General features: G+C 39.4%; 1 protein-coding gene across 7 annotated transcripts in view; it reads right to left on the bottom strand.

The window, feature by feature from the left end:
• The window catches only part of ACSL6 (acyl-CoA synthetase long chain family member 6), a 243,000-nt gene that overhangs the window by 126,003 nt on the left and 97,324 nt on the right, over nt 1-19,673 (bottom strand). Inside the window, exon 1 of one of the 7 annotated variants that reach the window (XM_072400830.1) lies at nt 1,683-1,819. The exons of 5 other annotated variants lie outside the window; for them this stretch is intronic. The gene's annotated coding sequence lies outside the window, so the exon portion shown is untranslated. Of the gene's footprint in view, nt 1-675; nt 766-1,682; nt 1,820-19,673 lie in introns of those variants that run through there. One more of the 7 variants, XM_072400829.1, reaches the window with a different exon arrangement.

Genomic DNA, 19,673 nt, shown 5'->3' with positions numbered 1-19,673 from the left:
GTGATCATGAGTGACTTTCAACAATAAATGTGTACTGTAGTCTTCTTCATGGAAAAATAAGACATCCCCTGAAAATAAGACCTAGTGTGTTTTTGGGAGCCAAAAAAATATAAGACACTGTCTTATTTTCGGGGAAACACGGTATATAACATCCTGTCTCAGAAATATATTGGCAATGAACTTTTAAAACACAGCAGAATACATGGTAGACATTTTTAAGTGGAACTGTTTTATTTTCATGCAAGCTTAGCCAAGTAGCTTGGAAACAAATTGTTCACGCGTGCATACCTGCAAAATGATCTTCCCTGAGGCTGTATCAATAATCCACCATCTTGCTGGAACCTCCTCTTAACTCTGTGTGCTGATGAAGGAGGCGCCTACCTCAGAGGAAATCCATATATTTTTTCCCTTACATGAAATTATCTCCAGCAACTATTTTTTTTTTACAATAACTAGTTGTGCATTTGGCATTTTACTAACACACTATTTCTGTTCCTCTCTTAGCAGGCTTATCAGTTTGTGAATATGTATTGAACCTGTGCTTTAGATGATTAATCAGTGTTTTATTTTGTTTATTTTGTGCTGTCACATCACAGAGATGGTATGTATAAAGGTTCTTAGATACTACATACACAATTTAAGGCTACATTTATAAAACAGGGAATTCAACATTACCTCGTGGGAATCTTCTAGGTCCATGTGTTTCAATGGCAGTAATTGATTCCCACCAGGGAATGTTTGGGGGATTGTCCAATTCCCTGTCCTATAAATGGAGCCTATTGAAAAAACAGATAGCAGAAAAAGGATGCAGGGAGTCAGTTGGAGCAGCCAAAATGGATTGAATGGCCAGATACCCCCCTTTGTAGATGGCTTTGGGATTATTATCAGTAAAGCTCAACCCAGAGGCCATAGAGATTACTCAGTTCTCCTGGAGTTTATGTAAACTGTAGAATATTCCTGACAAATATTAGCATGTGTATTATTATTAATCTCTATATATAGAAAAGAACACCAATACTTGAGACTTAGGGCATGTTTTCACTATGGCACAGTCTCTTTGGTGCATATTACCATAAGGACAGCCTATTCCTGTTATCATTTTGAAAGCATCACCGAGCAACATACTGGAGGGCGTTGAAAAGGTCTGGGGTCTCATTAAGGATTAGGCATCTGAAGCAAAGTATAGTGATACTTGTTTAAACTTTAGAACCTGAAGCAGTAAATGATTTAGATAATAAGGGTCTGTATTGATGGGGTTTGGATTTGTATCAATAGTATTAGTTTGGCATTAATTTGACATGGTTAGATAACTCTTAATTTCATGATAGGTACATTTGACCTGCACATAACCATCTTCTGATTTTTCATTCTCACAGGCTTGTATAGGAATACAAAACCCCTCAGATTAAACAACCCATTGACACAAGCTCTAATTTCCATACTTATAAACTTGCTTGAAAAAATGTATGTCTAGGATAAAATAACATTTTCCAAATGAAAACATAAAATGGGTTTGATTTACTGAAATCATATATGTTGTTCACTTACCAAAGTCATTTACCCTTTGCAATAGATATTTTACACAGCTTAGTTAACTAGGTGAAACCCTGCTGATTTAAAGCCGAACTAAAGTTATAATAAAATGTAATTATGAATTATATAAATAAAATAACAATAATTACACATTTACTTCCGCAGATCCCACAATCCCTCGATCCTTCTGGATCTGTTTTCCATGCGGTCCCGCGTCGTCCTGGTTTCTTGCTTCATACTATCTTCTTCCTTTTTCTTGTGTCTTCTGTCTACATCACGCATGCTGCTGTAATGTAAAAAAAAAGTGCTGATCTCACTTTGCATGCGTTAGATCCAAACGTTTTTTTGTTTCAATGACTGAAAAAAAATGTCCGATATCGTACATGCGCAGAAGGACCACCCCAAAGCCTCCTAAGATTTGTGGCGTGATTGTGAGGCTCTGCACTGCCATTCATTCTTTACAGCAGTAGTGGTAATAGGTCAGTTTTAAACCATCAAATCATGTGCAACATTGTGTGTCCTCTGGGAGTTAAAATGAAAATTGCATCTAATATTTCTCACAGAATTCTTTTTCTTTGGAACAGAAATAAAATGTAAAATCATAATTTAAAAATGCATGTAAAAATCAATACATGCTTGACAGTTTTACTTGAAAGCAAATTTAACAATTTTCAAATCCTTATGATATAAGATTGCTGTCTACATAAAAAATTAGAAACACTTTAAAAATGTTGCTCCTTATGAACCTGAGTACTGTTCTGTACATAAGAGAAACAGAAACATACAAAGTCAGCTTGGAAAATATTATATTGTGATATTTGCAGACCAGTCTGTGTCCGTGTTCAAAAATGGTTTGTTTTGCATATATATATATATATATATATATATATATATATATAAAATACTACCTGATTACCCGGCATTGTCCGAGTATATATTTATTGCAATCTTTTATTATACAGGAAAAGGAATCAAAGTTATAGTATCAAAGAAATTTGTTTTTTTTACAGGTTTTAAAAGTATATAATATATTTAAAAGTATAATAAGTACAATATAGAAATTATAATGAAAAAAATATCAAATTGACTAATATTACTTTAACACAAAACTTGATTATAAACAACATTTTTAGTTTCACCTCTAGGAGCAAGAATAAATAAATTCTTGGACAAACCCACCCTTGAGCAAGCAACATAAAGTTGTCCATGGGAGAAACAGGGCAATCTAAAATCCACTCCACAGTACGTAATAGTCTACCCCTGTGACTTGTTGATTGTGATAGAGAACGCAAGTCCCAATGAAATTTGTAATCTCTTAAAAATGAAAAGGGAGATCCGTGGGATTAAGTGGTATCCGTGGGATAAAAACTGTTTCACCCTCTCGCTTTCCTGTTTAGATAGCGGCTTCAATTACATTGGCCAGCAGCTTCTTAACACAAAGCCTTGTGCTGTTGCAAAGTTTTGGTGATTCGAGGTTGCGTAGTAAAATAATTAAAAAGCCCGACTTTAAGTAAAAGATGTGGTGGTAATCCAGCCAGATCAAGTGAGTTTGGGAATTCTTGGGAAATTGATTACCTCATCGGGCATCTACTATGGTATCGATAGACTTGTATTCAGTGACTACGCCGGGTAACATGGGAAGTATTTGATAGTTTATTTCAAGGACATCTTCATTTTTAGCAGGAAGAATGGCCCTCTCTCGCAACCAGTTGAAATTGTGATAGTTCTGTAAAACTGCCGGATAGACTGCATTTATTAGCTCTGCAATGGACAACACCAGATTACAGAAATCGGATGATAATTTTATCTTGCCAGATAACTCAACTGTTTACCTACCTTCTCCGATTTCTACTAGTTTTTTAGAGAAAATTAGAGCACTTTCATCTCAGATATACTCTCATGTTTTGCTTTAAAGTTATCTGTTGCACGTCTCCCAAAGATGAATGTTTCAAACATGCGTGGATCTCATCAGCCGCTGTTGACTTTGAGATGATGGGCAAAGCTTGACGAAAATCTCCATAGAGGAGTACCAGAGCTCCTCCCATCAGGTTGTCATTTCCTCTCAGATCTCTCAGAGTGATGTGAAGGACCTCAAGAGCTTTCTTGTGAGCCATGGTGCATTAATTCCATACAATTAATTTACATGTCTTGCGCACCTGTGCGCGACCACTTGCCTTACTTATGGTGCAGTTAGGATTTTCCTGCCTGGCAATGTCAAGTGGCAACTTAAGTGAAGAATGGGCTGTCCTCCCTTTCATTAACGTTGCCGCGATTCCTGGAGAGGCGATGGCAAGGACAAATTCTCCCTGAGCCCTGATTGTGGCCAGAATTAAATTAGTTAAAAATGTTTTCCCTGTGCCCCCAGAAGCATCCAGAAAAATGATAAAGCCTTGTTGTTTCGCTACCTGATCTATTTTATTTTAGTATGCTCTTTTCTGATCTTGATTTAGAAGTGGTTTCTTATTAGTGATGTATGCTCTCATCTTTGCCCTCTTTGACGTTGTAGTTCTTTTCACGTATGTAATCTGAGTAAAGTACGTCCTGTGGTTCTCAGACTGGTGTAGGCAAGCCGAGTTGCAGTAATGTTTTATTGATCATGGCCACACATTTGTCCTCAAGAATAATCAAAGCCTTGTTAAAAATATCAGGACCAAAGGTCATTTCTAATGTTGAATTTTCTCCCTTGACTTTGGCCAGCATATCCTTTTTTTAGGGCCTCCTTATATGTTTCCTATAAAGTGTTTGGATTGGATGGGCTGCATGTAGTCAATAATATAGCATATGGGTTTCTGATTTGCTGTGGGAGGGAGATTAATTCAGCTTCTCGCAATGTGTCATCCCAGTGCTGGTCTCCTTCCAGTAAACCCAACTTCTGACAGGCCTCTCTAAATGTCTGGCATACTTCCTCATATACAGTTCTTAGATAAGCGAAAGATGTTGGTCCTCGAACTAAGTGAAGAAGCATCCTAAGGAAATAGCATTCAGCGTTATTGGGGTGAACTGTGTACACTCAACCCAAGGCATCATTTGTGACTGCATCATGTCCAGGGACAGGCTGGCCAACTTTTCTGCTACAGAAAACTTTCCTGGATGTATTCCATGTGTAATATTGAGGTTTGCCAGTATTCAACAAAGTCCTTGCAAAAGGATCCTGTTGACACAGTTGAAAGAATGCTGTTAAGGTCGTGTTTGGTGGCTGATCAACTACTGTAGAGGCGCTCTCTGTTGTGAAATAAACTTTCTGACCATTTTGTAAATGGACGCTAAGGTGAACAACAGCAGGGTGTTTTTCGTGAATAGGAAATCCTATTAGGATTGGCCAAACAGCCTAGTTGCTGCTAATCTTGACGCTGTGAATCCTCCATCTTCTGCAGCTCCCTGTCATTATAGAGGATAACCGTCCTTTCCGGTTTGTGTATCTTGAATCAATTTTCTTGGGTATTTCTTGGTACACTTTCTGTCCTTCATACAAGTAGAGCTTGGATTGAGATTTACACATAGTCCGTGCATAATTTTTTTTTTTTTTTTTTTACCACTGCATAAAGTTCAGGATCTTGTTTTGAGTCAGGCAACTCAGCAGATATAACATCATCGATTTGTGTTGGCTGAATTTTGTCCACCAACTAGAATAAATTGTGTGAGTGTGGCAGTCCTAGTTTTTGCCATTCAATTGCTTACATCCAGCATCTTGGCAGTCCAAAGACATGGGCCTTCGTAATAACGCCAATTAGTTTCAACTGGTTTTGTTGAAATACTCTGGCAATCAAGTTGTGGCGCTCACTGGGTAATTGAATATTGGTAAGCATCTCCTTGATCTCTGTCCAAGTTGGATTGCAGGTGAAGGTGATAAATAAGTCTGGTCTCCCGTATGTCCTCATGTATGTCATAGCATCTTGTGTGTATTCGTGCATGTGTCTGGGACTGCCTGTAAATGTTGGCGTCATTTGCCACAGCATCTCCAAAGTGAATATATTGTTCAACTCTTAGTTTACCTTGATGTAGACGAATGTAAAGAAGACATTCACTCTTGATTTTAGCATACATTTCATCGATGAATTGATAAAACAATTGTCTGCAGTTTAATATGTGGTTCTGTTCAGCATCTCGAACCATTATTCTGTATGCATAGAAATCCATGGCTGAAACTTTTTTGCTGGTTGTTTTACTTGTTTTTGGGTTAACCTGCCTCAGATTAACATTATATCCATCTTCACCTTGGGAGAATATCACTGGAAATCTGGGCTGTTGAACAACTGATGTGGCGCCGAATTATGTAATTTGGAAACATGAGTTGTATTTTCTGATATTATTAAGAAAATGAAACTAGTGCAGAGAGTGCACTAATTCACCTCCTATTAACATCTGATGTGCTGCATACCCTTAAAAATATGTAATTACAAATGAAAAGACTGAGAAAGAGTAGGGTATTTTTGATGCAGCAGTGCATTAAACAACATAAATTTAGCAAGGTTATACAATTTTGAATCAAACAGCAAGTGTATAAATTACAGACTCATTAAATCCCTAAAATAACTGCCATAGGAGGTGCAAAAGGCTAGCCATTGACTCTTTGAATGTTTCAATGTCCCCTTTGCAATTAGGAAGTCAATGGTAATGCTATGTTTTTGTGTTTGTGGCTATATTATTTAATTTAAATATTATGTCTTTATTACCACCTTTAATTGTTTGTCCTGCATACATATTTTCTAATCCAGTTTTCCTCCCTTGATAGGTCAAATTTGCATATTGGTCTGTTAAGTATTTTTTGAATGCAGTATTTCTTTGGCCATTTAGTGGAGTCGGTGTGGTCTGTATATTTTAATGTGACCTTTTAGCAAATGTGTTTATTTAAAATAAAGTTGATTCAATAATTTTGTATTTGTTTGTTTTTTGGGGGTTCCATTGTGATTCCAAGTCCATTGTGATATGTGGAAGACTTTGCTGTGAACAGACAACATGCGATCAAGGGAGCTCTCCATGTAGGTGAAACAAGCCATCCTTAAGCTGCATAAACCGAAAAAAAAAACATCCGAGAAATTGCTACAATATTAGGAGTGGCAAAATCTACAGTTTGGTACATCATGAGAAAGAAACAAAGCACTGGTGAACTGGCAAAAGTCCTGGACGTCCACGGAGGACAACAGTGGTGGATGATCGCAGAATCATTTCAATGGTGAAGAGAAACCCATTCACAACAGCCAACCAAGTGAACAACACTCTCCAAGAAGTAGTCGTATCGATATCCAAGTCTACCATAAAGAGAAGACTGCATGAAAGTAAATACAGAGGGTGCATTGCAAGGTGCAAGCCACTCATAAGCCTCAAGAATAGAAAGGCTAGATTGTATTTTGCTCAAAAACATCTAAAAAAGCCAGCACAGTTCTGGAAAAACATTCTTTGGACAGATGAAACCAAGATCAACCTTTACCAGAATGAGGGCAAGAAAAAAGTATGGCGAAGACGTAGAACAGGTCATGATCCAAAGCATACCGATTTAAAGCATATGATTTCTGATGTCATGGGGTTTGCTTTAACCAACATTCATAGATGATATTGCTTCTGTTTAAAGGAGGAATCCGCCTTTATGTGCTTACACTACCAAGCTGCGGTAAATAATGCATACAATCCAGTCTTTACTGAGCAAAATTAGGTTAAGCAACAACTAATTACAGGTCTGATGTGTTCCAATGTTTCAAACATATATACCTGCTTAGAAATAGGCATATTTGTAAATGTCCTAATATTTTCAGGTTCAGAAAGAGTTAAATGATTTTTGGTGTGTTTGATGTGATCTCTTTGCAGGTAGATAACCTTTGCCTGAGTATTGATACGCATATCGTAGACGTACATGCAAATGCATAGCGTACGCACGTTTTCCAGTAGGCGGAAGTTTCATATCTGCGCTATCAACATATCGCGTTGTTGATTGTTTTCAGAGAGGAACCTGTGCTTTACTATTCAGGTGTTTTTTTTTTTTTTTCTTTTTTTGGGAGAGGGGGTTCTTTTTAGTTGCATGAGCATACATGTATGTCCATGCATGCATTTAAATGTGTTTTTATGCATCATGCATATATGGACATTTAAATGTGTGTAAAGGCTGCTTCTCGTATTTATCAGCCTAACAACTCACTGCCCCTGATTCATCAAGCAGAATCAGATTATCGGTCGCGCATTCGTATTAGCGTTCCGGAATCGTACTCCCTATTGTGAAGGCTGGAATCCGGCTGGTAGTGAGGCGAGTGTACGCGCATACTCGAGTCCGGACCGCGGTAATCCGCGATCGATGGCCGCGCGTACGTTCGCGCTTCCAGCGAGCGCGGATTTCATTGATGAATCAGGGGCACTGTCTTTAATCCTTCAGACGTGCTAAACCCTTGTTTGTAACAACTTGAAATTTTGAGACTACACCGAGGATCCTACTATCTACTACTAAACCACATTTCTTGTAGGCTGTTGCTGTTTCAAAAGCAAGTGCATCTAGGAGGCCAAAAGTGAAAAGGCTCATTTATGCCCCCCCTCCCCGGGTCACTTACCTAGCAAGAATTGGGGTGTTACCCCTAAATTTATAAATTATATATGGCAATGGTGAGGTGCAACCAGAAAATGTAGGTTCAAGTGGGGGACCCTTGCCACGTAAGTGGGCCCGGGGGTCCACTTTTTCAATTAAGGACTCCTAGGCGCACTTACTTTGGAAAATGCATTCCCAATGTATGATTTTCAATAGTGTTTTCAATTGGGATCCCCATATTTTCAAAGGCTTGAAATCGGGTGGGCTGATATTTTGGAGAAATTTTGGGACTATTATCTATGAGGGTCCTCTGTGCTTGTACACAGAGTTGTAAGGCTGCAGAATATGACATGCAGAATTCCCACACACAGCTATCACACTGTGCCGATGATATCATTACACATGCCCACAGAGTGGATATATTTTCCCAAATTTTTTTTATATAGAAGCCACAGCACAGCTATAGAACGGGGGGGGATGGACAGCTTGTGTACCCATTTCATTCTAGCTGCGCTGTTCTCACTGCCCAGCTCTAATCAGCTGGAATCCTCTGCATGGATGACTGCTGAGAATGTAGCGGCCTCTCTATTGTGCTTTCAATGGATTAGAACTGCGGATGAAAGCCGGGTAGAGGAGGCATGGCGGCCGTGTGCTCCACCCACCTAAAGTTGGCTGTTGATAACTATGTACATGCACATATTTACGTGTGTGTGTATATATGATTACGAAAAATCTTCATGATTCTACCCCACTAAGCTCAATCCTAGGTAGATCATTTGAAAAGCATTAATTAGCTTCCTAGCTATCACGTAAGCCTGGAAATTATCTTTGTCCGGAGGACAGTGGAAGCCTTCTGGGAGAAAGTCCTCTGGATAGATGAGACCGCAATACAGATTTTTGGGAAGACACATCATTCAACCGTCTCACATAGATAGTGGGTTTTGTATTTCTTCCTTTTTTTGTTGTTTTTTCCTGTGTCAACCAAATAAATATACATATGCTGCAGTTTCGGACATAATGCAACTGTGATTATAATTTTCACCTAGATAGTATGTATGTCTGGCACTTTTGCTTTCCTCAAACTAAAACAGGACAAAGAGAGTTTGAACCTAGGAGCCCAATTATTTTGTTTACAATGATGTAGCTATGATTAAGCTTTGTGTGGTGGATTTCTGAAGATTCTTAGTAATAGTATACACATACATATCTACACACATTAGTAACAGTTCACAAATGCATACAAACAATGTCAATTTGCACCAGAAAATCAATCCGTCATCTATATTTTTGGGTGTTTAAGAGGTGTTTGTTTGTTGTAAAAATAAATAACATTTTGTTTATCTTTTTCTTTAGACAATGCTTATGCGGCGATATGATCAGCAGCCAACCATTTATGCCAAGCTCCGGATTGTGGAGAGGCTGGCAGACAGGCTATGGACCCCTGCAGGTACGTGGCCAACAGTGACCCAAATCCAGCATGTTTGGAGCGACCTGAAGCGGAGACCGGATTTCCTTTGCGAAGTGGGGGACCACATCCTGTCTGGTAAGTACTGCATTTTGTCTTCGCCTCTTGTTAAGGTGCGGTGTTTTAGAATGGTATTGGGTTGTGAAAAGAAGTATTGTCTGCCCTTTGAACTGTTTATCACTAGATTTTATTACCCTTATTATTTTGGATGATCGTGTGTTTTTTTTTTGATATTACAGCCAACTCTCCATCACGCCGGCTGCTGATTGTAGAGTGCCCATCCAGTCGGTAGGCTATTGCACAGGACGTAGAGGACTGGTCATCTGCTGTAGAAGGGGTCATCTGCCTCGGAGGAGAAGCCGTTGCAGAGGAGCCCGCTTTGGAGGAGTCTGCATCTGAAGACGAGGGGGTGGGGGGGGGGGAGGCGGCTGAGGCCAAGGCCATTGCCTGTAAGCTAACCTTCCAATCATCTTTTGCTCAAAATGTTTTTCAAAAACACATTCACACCACAATACTTTTACCATTTTTACTTACAAATCCAAGGATCGACCATGATTTTATGTAGGATCCAGTCATTAATCCTGCATCAAAGGAATGTTCTTTCTAGGTTGTTGGCTAGCATTAATCTGTTATCCTTGATTAAACCTACAAACATCTACTTTAGTTCGGCCCACCCACTTTTACTTATGGTGTTTATTTTTCATCTACAGCTATTGGAGCAGTCTTGCTACCACCTACTCCAGAGGACACAAGTTCCTCATCTGAATGTAAGTATTTCTATATATTTTGAACATTCCTTTAGGACCATGAATATAAACTAGGATATAGTTTGTTAGGCCTAGCTCCAATAAGTATCAATATGAGTGTATGACTAGCCATTAGCCAAGGGACTAGTGTGTCCCTTGTGAAAACCCACAACCTTCATTGAAAACAAACTGCATCACTTTAGTTTCATTGTCATAACTAGCTTGGCCCCAGGAATCAGCTTTCTTTCTTGTTTTACAGTCATACCTTGATGAGTTATAACTTGCATTCTTCAGCACTGTGCGATTTAAGAACTAGCTGCATATGATACTAATACATTCACTCAGTACTTACCTCTCTAGTTTTTTTGTCACCTTCCACATACACAGCTAGTTCAAGATCGATGGAGGCAGCCAGCCCTGAGGAGGTTTCATCCCCACCTCGGCGACATCGCAGACTTTCTAGTTTAATTTGTTTGGTTTTTACAAGGTCAGTACTTTTCTTAAATGTTTTTCACAAACCCTTTTAGGTTAATATATTTTTTGTTTTTTCTTCACCCACCACGAAGTAGACGGGATAGCCTGTATTTGCTTCACAGGAGGATGTCTGCCATGGAGATATATTTCCCAGGCTGATGATATGATATCTAGGACCACTGGAACTTCCTGCCTTACCATTGAAGATTTCCCTGTACTTCACAAAGAGTTCTCGATTTCTACCATGAAGGAAATGATGCTCTCCTTAAGACACTCTTTACATCAAGATATGGTTGATATGTTCACTCAAATCAAATCCTCTATCACCAAAACATGAAAAGAGAATTCAGCATCTAGAAAAGAAAATAGATGAATTCTCTCATGCACATATTGAGCTTGTAGATGCTCATCAAGATCAGAGCACAGATATACAATGAATCAAGCAGAAACTTGCTGATATGGAGGATCAATCAAGGAGAAACAATATTAAACTCAGAGGGATCCCTGAAGCAGTTGCTTCAGGGAACTAACAGGCTTTACCACAGCATATTTTAAATGTCTACTTCCTATGGCTTCTGAAAGTGATCTCCTAATTCATAGTTCTCCCCAGAGGTTTTTAGCCGGTTGCTCCGCCCGGCTGATTTGAATACCCCGCCCAGCTCTCGGCAGCTCTCATCTTTGGATGCACGGATCTCAGTGAGGCTGCTCTGTGCTCTGTGTCCTCCTTCCTCCTGTGCAGCCTTCATGTGAAGGAGACATAGGCAGCCCCATCTCATAGCACGAGCTCAGATTTCTGCCTTTGAAATGTATCCACTGCTAGCTCTGCGTGTGAATTCTGCATCCTCACAGCTTTGTGTACAAACCTCCATATCTCCTAATATGTATGTCACAATGACCTGTAATTTTCAGAGTGTACAGGGGACCCTCATAGATACTAGTTACTACAATTTCAGCCCCCCAGCTTTAAAGAATTTTAAGATATGGGGGTCACAAATGTAAAAAGTTATAAAAATTAAACTTTGGGGTTGCTGTTTCTGAGGAAAGTGCAACTAGGAGTCCTAAATTGAAAGTGCAAATTGGGGACCCCGGAGCCACTAACATAGCAAGGAGCATTGGGATAGGGCCCCTAAATATATACCAACCTGTCACAAATCTATACCTATGAAACTATCGTCTGCTTCTCTTCTTTGTATACCAATTTCTCTGAAAGTGGGGATACAAAACTGAAAATATAGGTGCAAGTGTTGGGCACATTCTCTCCTTACAATCTCATTACTACAGCATCATTAGAACATAAAACACTCTGCCCATTAAAATGGGCTTCCCTGCCCTGGTATACATTCCTGTCCACTTATCTAACATTCTGAACTTCAATTGGGGAATGGGGAGGTGTAAGAAACCAAAAATATTGGTACAAGTGGGGAACATCTGTGACTAACATCCCCTAAAACGTCATCACTTTGGCATCATTAGAAAATGAATTCTGCCCACTAAATGTTATGGAGGTTAAGGTACTGTAAGGGTACAGTCATGTGTAACAAGGAAGTGCATTGTGATGGACAGTTTTTTTTTTTAATATTGTAATGATGCCATGGTGATGAAAGGTGATAGCCACATGTGTCTCCCACTTCCACCTATATTTTTGTTTCCCTGCACCTCTTAACTCTGGAGAAATTGGGGTTTGAGGTAAGATGCAGACAGATATGTGTAACAGAGCAGGCAGCACATTTTGCCAGGTAGGGATTTATGTTCTCATAATGCCATACTAATTACATTTTAGAAAGGTTTAGCCACAAGTGTCCCCCACTTGCACCTACAGTTTCAGTTTTCTATGCCTCCACGTGTACCTTAAAAATTTCAAGTTAATACAACCAACAGTTTAGGAGATCTGAAGGTTTGAACACAGCAAGTTGTTAGGCTGCAGAATATGACAAGCAGCTTTTACACTCACATTGCTATCACACTTCGCTGCCGATGACATTACACACTGCGGATAAACTTCACAAACTGTTTTTATATAGAATATGGGCAGTGATGAGGGGGGTCACTGTCTGTCTTGTCCCCATCTAATATCACATGCATGATGCTATTAAAACATCGCCACATTTTTAACATTATATTAAAGAGTGACTTTCTGTTATATAATGGAAAAACGTGCGTTTTATGTTTTTTTTTTTGTTTTTACATTTTTGTGGAGAGGACCTCTCCCCTTCAGTCTTCACTTCCATTTCTGTAAAGACCGAAGGGGAAATCCACAGCCTCCTGGGATATTTGTGTCACATATCCCAAAAGGCTCTGCACTGCTCCTTGTGTGCATGCACCTTCAGAGGATTTCTCATAATGTAAAAAAAAAGTGTTCAATCTCATGCATGCGCAGTGCAAGGCAGCACTGGACGTACAAGTGAGCATCAGAGAGAAGGTGGAAGCTGAGCCAGCATGGGCCTGCTGGGCTAATTTTGTAAAAGAATCAAGTGTAAAAAAAAATGTTTTCACAAAAGTTCACTTTAACTAAATATAGACAAAGGAGCGCATCTGAAGTTAGGCTGAATTCACACCGGCAGTAAGGTTACATTTGTCCATTCCTCATGCCAGGAACCACTGCTGCTTAAAAAAACTTCTAGCTCTGAAAAAGCCCAGTACTTAGCGCCTGTTACCAATCCTAGGCGCCTAGCACTTACCGCCTGTTACCAATCCTAGGTGCCAAGCACTTACCACCTATTACCAATCCTAGATCTCCAGCACTTACCGCCTGTTACCAATCCTAGGTGCCGAGCACTTACCACCTGTTACCAATCCTAGATCTCCAGCACTTACCGCCTGTTACCAATCCTAGGTGCCTAGCACTTACCGCCTGTTACCAATCCTAAATGCCCAGCACTTAGCGCCTGTTACCAATCCTAGGTGCCTAGAACTTACCGCCTGTTACCAATCCTAGGTGCCTAGAACTTACCGCCTGTTACCAATCCAAGGTGCCCAGAACTTATGGCCTGTTACCAATCCTAGGTGCCTAGCAGTTGCCAGAAGTCACTCAGAAGGGGTAAATGTTTTTTGCTACTAATATGAACTAAGCCTAACTTGTTACACCACATTCATTATACTATTACACTACTACAAAGGAATAAACTCTTAAAACTTAGAACACTAGTAAGTTGTGTCACAATACACGGCATAGGACAGTTGTGGCAAAATACATAGAATAGAAAAATTGGATATACTAACGGGGCAGGCATTACAAAGTTGTGACAAATAATTGGGAGAAAGTAGAACACTGAAAAAATAAGAGGTTACTGATTACCCATGGCATAAACAACTGGAAGCACTAAATTTGCCGTGTTTTGCCACACCCCCTTTTTTACCACCCCGCTATAGCTTCCTACCACCCGGCTGAAAAAAATTTCTGGGGAGAACACTGTAATTGATAGAGCACATTGTATTCCAAAACCCTCTTTTCTGTCTCCGGATACTCCACGAGATGTTTTGATAAGTAAATTTTTTTGTACGTGGCCAGGAAACCGACACCGTTACCTGAAGTGTATAAATATATTCAGATGTTCACTGATCTGTCCCAAAACACACTTCAAGCTAGGAAAACCTTTCTACCGATTACTAAGATTTTGAGAGAAAAGAAAATCCCGTATAAATGGGGCTTTCCTAAAAAAATGATTGTGTTTTACCTGGGGAAAAATTACCCGATGTCCAATGTGGAATCTGGAAGACAACTTCTAATAAGTTGGAACATCGATATGGAGGATTCTCAACCTCATCATGTTAAATCTCCCCCACGCATGGTTTCAGAGTGGACATGAACAGGTCTTGTTTATTTCCTATTTGGGTGCCTAAGTGATCCGGTTATGAATACGAATAACCAGATTATTTCATAGAACTGTTGGCTCTCTGTTTGTAAATTGGTACCTTATCTGAAGATCTTTGATTTAGCCGCAGTTCGAGGTTTCTTCCCTGCAGAGATGCTACAGGCTGTGATAGTTATGATTCCCAAATCGGGCAAGGATCCCCAAAGTACAAGTAACTATCAACCTATATCACTTTTGAATACAGACGTGAAGATTTTCACTAGGATACTGATATATAGACTGGAAAATATTATACCTTCATTAATACACCCAGACCAAGTTGGTTTCGTGAAGCATAGACAGGCTCCTGATGGCACCGGACGCCTACTTAATATTTTGAAATACACTGACCTTCTCAAACAGCCTTTTCTGTTTTTGTCTTTAGACACTGAGAAGGCGTTTGATAAGGTCCATTGGGGATATCTATCCGAGGTCCCAGACAAATTTGGATTTTCAGGATTTATTAGGTCAGCTATTATGTCTTTGTACTCAGGTCCCTCTGTGAGAATCTTCATGTCTGGAGCACATTTCGGATTACAAATGGGACGAGACAGGGCTGTCCGCTTTCCCCAGTGGTTTTTATACTGTTGCTTGAACCACTTGCAGAATATATACGTTCTAGTACGAAGGTGTATGGAGTTACGATTGGGAATAAAGTTCACAAGATTCTCTTTTTCTCAATCTCTTTGCGGACGATATTATTTTAATGCTTACTCAACCTGAAAGGTCTTTGAAAGCTGTCCAAGAACTGTTAGAGGATTTTTCTAAAATTTCCTATTATAAACTTAATGCCTCTAAATCCCAATTGATGGGTATACATGTTCCAGTATACCTGAAACTTTCTATTAAAGCAAAATTTCCCTATATGTGGGAAAATAAGGCAATTAAATTTTTAGGTATTTACATCCCGCCTAGTACTTCACAACTAATCTCAAGCTAATTTCCCTTCTTTATTAGCAGTATTATCCACAGAATTGGAAAAATATAAAAAAATTGACATCTCTATGGCAGGTAATTACGGTAAAAATGTTTATACTGCCCAAGATTTTGTATTTTTTACGCACTCTTACAATTCTCCTCTCTAAGCAATATATTATGTCACTGCAAAAATTGATCATGAATTTTATATGGAAAGGGAAAATACCTAGGTGTGCACTCAGAATACTCACACGACACAAGAAATTTGGAGGAATGGGGATACCAAACCTGTCTCATTACCATACGGCTTCAGTTCTTTGCCAAATATATACCTGGTGGAACCCGTTCCCACATAAGCTGTGGGTTGAGATGGAACAACAATTGCTACTGATAGCTATTAAGCTGGGATTTCCTGTGCCCACTTCTTTGTATCCCACAATTCAAGCGACCCTGAAGTGTTGGACGGATTTTGATTTATTGTCCACTGCTTCAGAATACTATTTGACAATACACCCTGATCTAAAAGTTTTGGAAGTGTTCTCTCCACAGCTCAATTTATCAAGATGGGTGAATTGTGGTATCTGTGAGGTGAGAGATATCTTCACTCCACATGGTAATAAATCTTTTGCTGATTTGCAGGCAGAATACCGATTAGCCGATACTGAGTGTTTTACTTATTGGAGAATCAGGCAACTTGTTAAAAAGACTAATCTTCAGCCGGAGTTTCCTATACACATATTGTTGAAACATTTCTTTCAAGCACCTCTATCGCATAAAAACAATATTACTAAATATTACAATATGCTTAGTGGAAATTTGGAGTTTTCCCCATCTACTACCATGCGCAGATGGGTTAAAGATTTGGATATAAATTGTACTCCTATTGAATGGGCTACCGCCATCAGAGATACTTATAAAGCCACTAGATGTGAAAATCACTGGGATCTCTTTCAGCCAACACTTAATTTTTGGTATTTGACTCCTTACACATTATCTAAATTTTCTGATTCTCACTTGGCATACTGCTGGAGAAATTGCGGGGAGATAGGATCATTGCCGGATATTCTCTGGTTTTGCAAATCTCTTCGATCCTGTTGGAATATAATATTTCAATTGATCTTTGATATCACGCCTATACAAATTTCACCCACACCTGAATTGGTTATTCTGCACTTAGACACTAGACGATTTCCCACTCGTATCAGATCCATCATTATTCAGATTCTTTTACAAGCAAAAATGCATATTACCAACTTATGAAGGAACACTCAAATCCCTAATCATAATGATGTTATCGCGGACCTTATTCTTTGTTGTGCGTATGAAAAGACGGTTGCTATTATAGATTTCAACTATGACAAATTTTTTATGAAGTGGGAACTCTGGCTCCTTCATCCATCCTGTAATATTTCATGTTAATAGGCTATTTATAGTGGATACTGTGTCTCAGTTGATTTTGTATGTTCTGTATTGGCCGGTGATTTTGGTGCTCTATATGTTTGGACTTTTGTATTTCTATGTATATTTAATTTTCTTTCGTTTCTAGTTGCTCTAAATTTTCTTTTTCCTTTTCTAAAATGTTTATTTGTTATTTCTTTGACTCTTCTAAAGTTTATGTATGTTTGTTCTGTAAAAATCCTAAAATCTTCTAATAAAGCATTATTGAACCATAAAAACTATCAAAACAAAAACTGCAACAAATCTAACTATAAATGAAGACATTTTGGGAATGAGTATAATGTAACACAAAATTGTAGCACTTACCCAAAAAAAATGTATTGATTATACAATTGATCTGTAATGTAACTTCAATTAATTGACCTGTAATGGACTGTAGATGCACACAGAACAGGGAGCAGGTGTGCGCTACTTAATTGCTATGACCTGAACATTGACAGCTTAACAGATCCTCCTTAATTGTGCAGCTACAAACTAATCGCCTTAATTGGCGTATTCTCGACCCCATTGCTCATTTATCAAAGTGGAAATCTGGCTGGCAAGTGAAGGCGAGTGTACTAGCTCTGGCTCGAGGAAATACGCCTCGTATATTGGCGCGTATATACATGCAGCGAGCTTACGCACACTTGCTTGATAAATCAGGCCCTATAAGGCACTAAAATTGCAGCTCATCTCACTTTCCTTCCTCTGGTAGCAGGGCTTTACCGCTTTCTGCTGGTGCAGAAATCTGGAGGGCTACAGGGAAGGATCTACAGTATCAGGATAATGTTCTCTGGCACACAAGGCCAACCCTATTATTCAAATAATAGGGATTATCCCAATATCCCACCTTAACCCTACTAACACCAAATATCACCCTACTTTCCCCTCTCATGGTCTCCTTTCTGTAATCCATTCTTTACTTCCCTTCATCACCACACATTATCGTAAAAGTAACAGTAAACAGTAGAAGTCTTCTGTGATACATCTCTCATGAACAGATTGCCCACTAACAGACCCTTCAGTGACAAATCCTCTAGGACTGATTCTCCAGGAAGAAACCCCCCTTCCCTGTGACATATCCCCGAGACAGACTTTCAGTGTCAGGCCTCTCAGTGACAGATCTTGATCCCCATTGAAGGGCTCCTCAGTGACAAAACCCTGTTAACAGACCTCAGTGACAGACCCCCAGTGTCGGGCAGCAGGGACGGGACCCTATTTACAAACATCAGTGACATACCCCAGTAACAGACCTAAAAGAGAGTGTCAGAAGCACTATCAGCCACTCTACAGGGTTAAACTGTGAAACCGATAGCTCAAAGCTGCAAATTGCATAGGTAGCATGCATCTATCCCTGTGTAACTAGCGACAACCCAGTAGGTACTATAAACATACTGCAACCAAGGTAACAAGTGGGAAGTGCATCGCAGCTGGTGGTTGCTGTATGGATAGGCACATGGATCGTAAACTCTAGATTTATTTCTTGCTAGAGCACACAAAAGAGGAACTATTACTATTGAGGTTCATGTAAACTATTGTCACTTAAATCAGCAATGACCTGATGTCATTGTTTTTAAAATTAATTTGGCAAAATTAAAGTAATGTTTGCAATGGTTACAAAAAATATATTTGATACATGTGTTTATGCAATATTAGTTTATTACTTGTGAACGCCTTGTCTACAAAAGACTCACCCATTGCCTGAGCACCAACTCTCTCCTTGACCCCCTCCAGTCTAATTTTAGAGCTGCCCACTCCACTGAAACAGCCCTTACTAAAGTGGCCAATGACCTCATCAGAGCTAAGTCTCAAGGCAACTTTTCCCTGCTCCTTCTCCTTGATCTTTCCTCTGCTTTTTCCTCCGCTCCTCTTCCGCTGCATCTCTTTGTAGTTCTCTCCATTGGCTTCCATTTTACCTTAGAATCAAATTTAAGCTCTTGTGCTTTCCCTTCAAATCCCTACACAGTTATTGTCCCACTTACATTTCTGACTTGGTAAAAAAATACTCCCCCTGCCGCTCTCTCCGCTCCTCCAATGACCTACTAATGACTTCCTCACTCATAACCTCATCACACACACTGATACAAGACTTCTCTAGAGCTGCCCCGACGCTCTGGAATGGTCTTCCTCGTCCTATTCGGCTTGCTCCTACTTTCTGCTCATTTAAAAGAGCGCTCAAAACCCATTTTTTCAAACTTGCCTACCCATCTTCTTCTGTCTTTTGAAACCACCACTACTTCCCACCACTACATATCTCCTATCCTATTGTGTGAAATTCCCCACCTACTAGATTGTAAGCTCTTCGGGGCAGGGTCCTCTCCTTCTCTATCACTGTCTGTATCAGTCTGTCATTTGCGATCCCTATTTAATGTACAGCGCTGCGTAATATGTTGGCACTATATAAATCCTGTTTATTAATAATAATAATAATAATAAAAATAATGTGTTCTTGCCTAATTGTCTATCCATGAAACTATCATTTTCTTTCACCTGAACTTCACCTTTATAAAACGGTTCCCTATCTCTATCATTAGTACTCCAAAATTTAGGTGATTTCAAAATGCTTCTAAAACAAAAAAAAAAACATACATTTTTCATATTCACTACACTGGCCCTGATTCATCAATAAAATCCGCGCTCGCTGGAAGTGCGGTTTCCCGCGGTCCGGAGTCGAGTGCGCTCGTACACTCGCCTCCTCACTGCCAGCCGGATTCCTGGCTTGATAATAATGAGCAATAGGG

The sequence above is a fragment of the Pyxicephalus adspersus genome, chromosome 2, assembly GCF_032062135.1.
Source record: "Pyxicephalus adspersus chromosome 2, UCB_Pads_2.0, whole genome shotgun sequence".
Classification (NCBI taxonomy): Eukaryota; Metazoa; Chordata; class Amphibia; order Anura; family Pyxicephalidae; genus Pyxicephalus; species Pyxicephalus adspersus.
The sequence above is the reverse complement of the archived record's forward strand: the minus strand, read 5'-3'. Positions and strand labels throughout refer to the sequence as shown.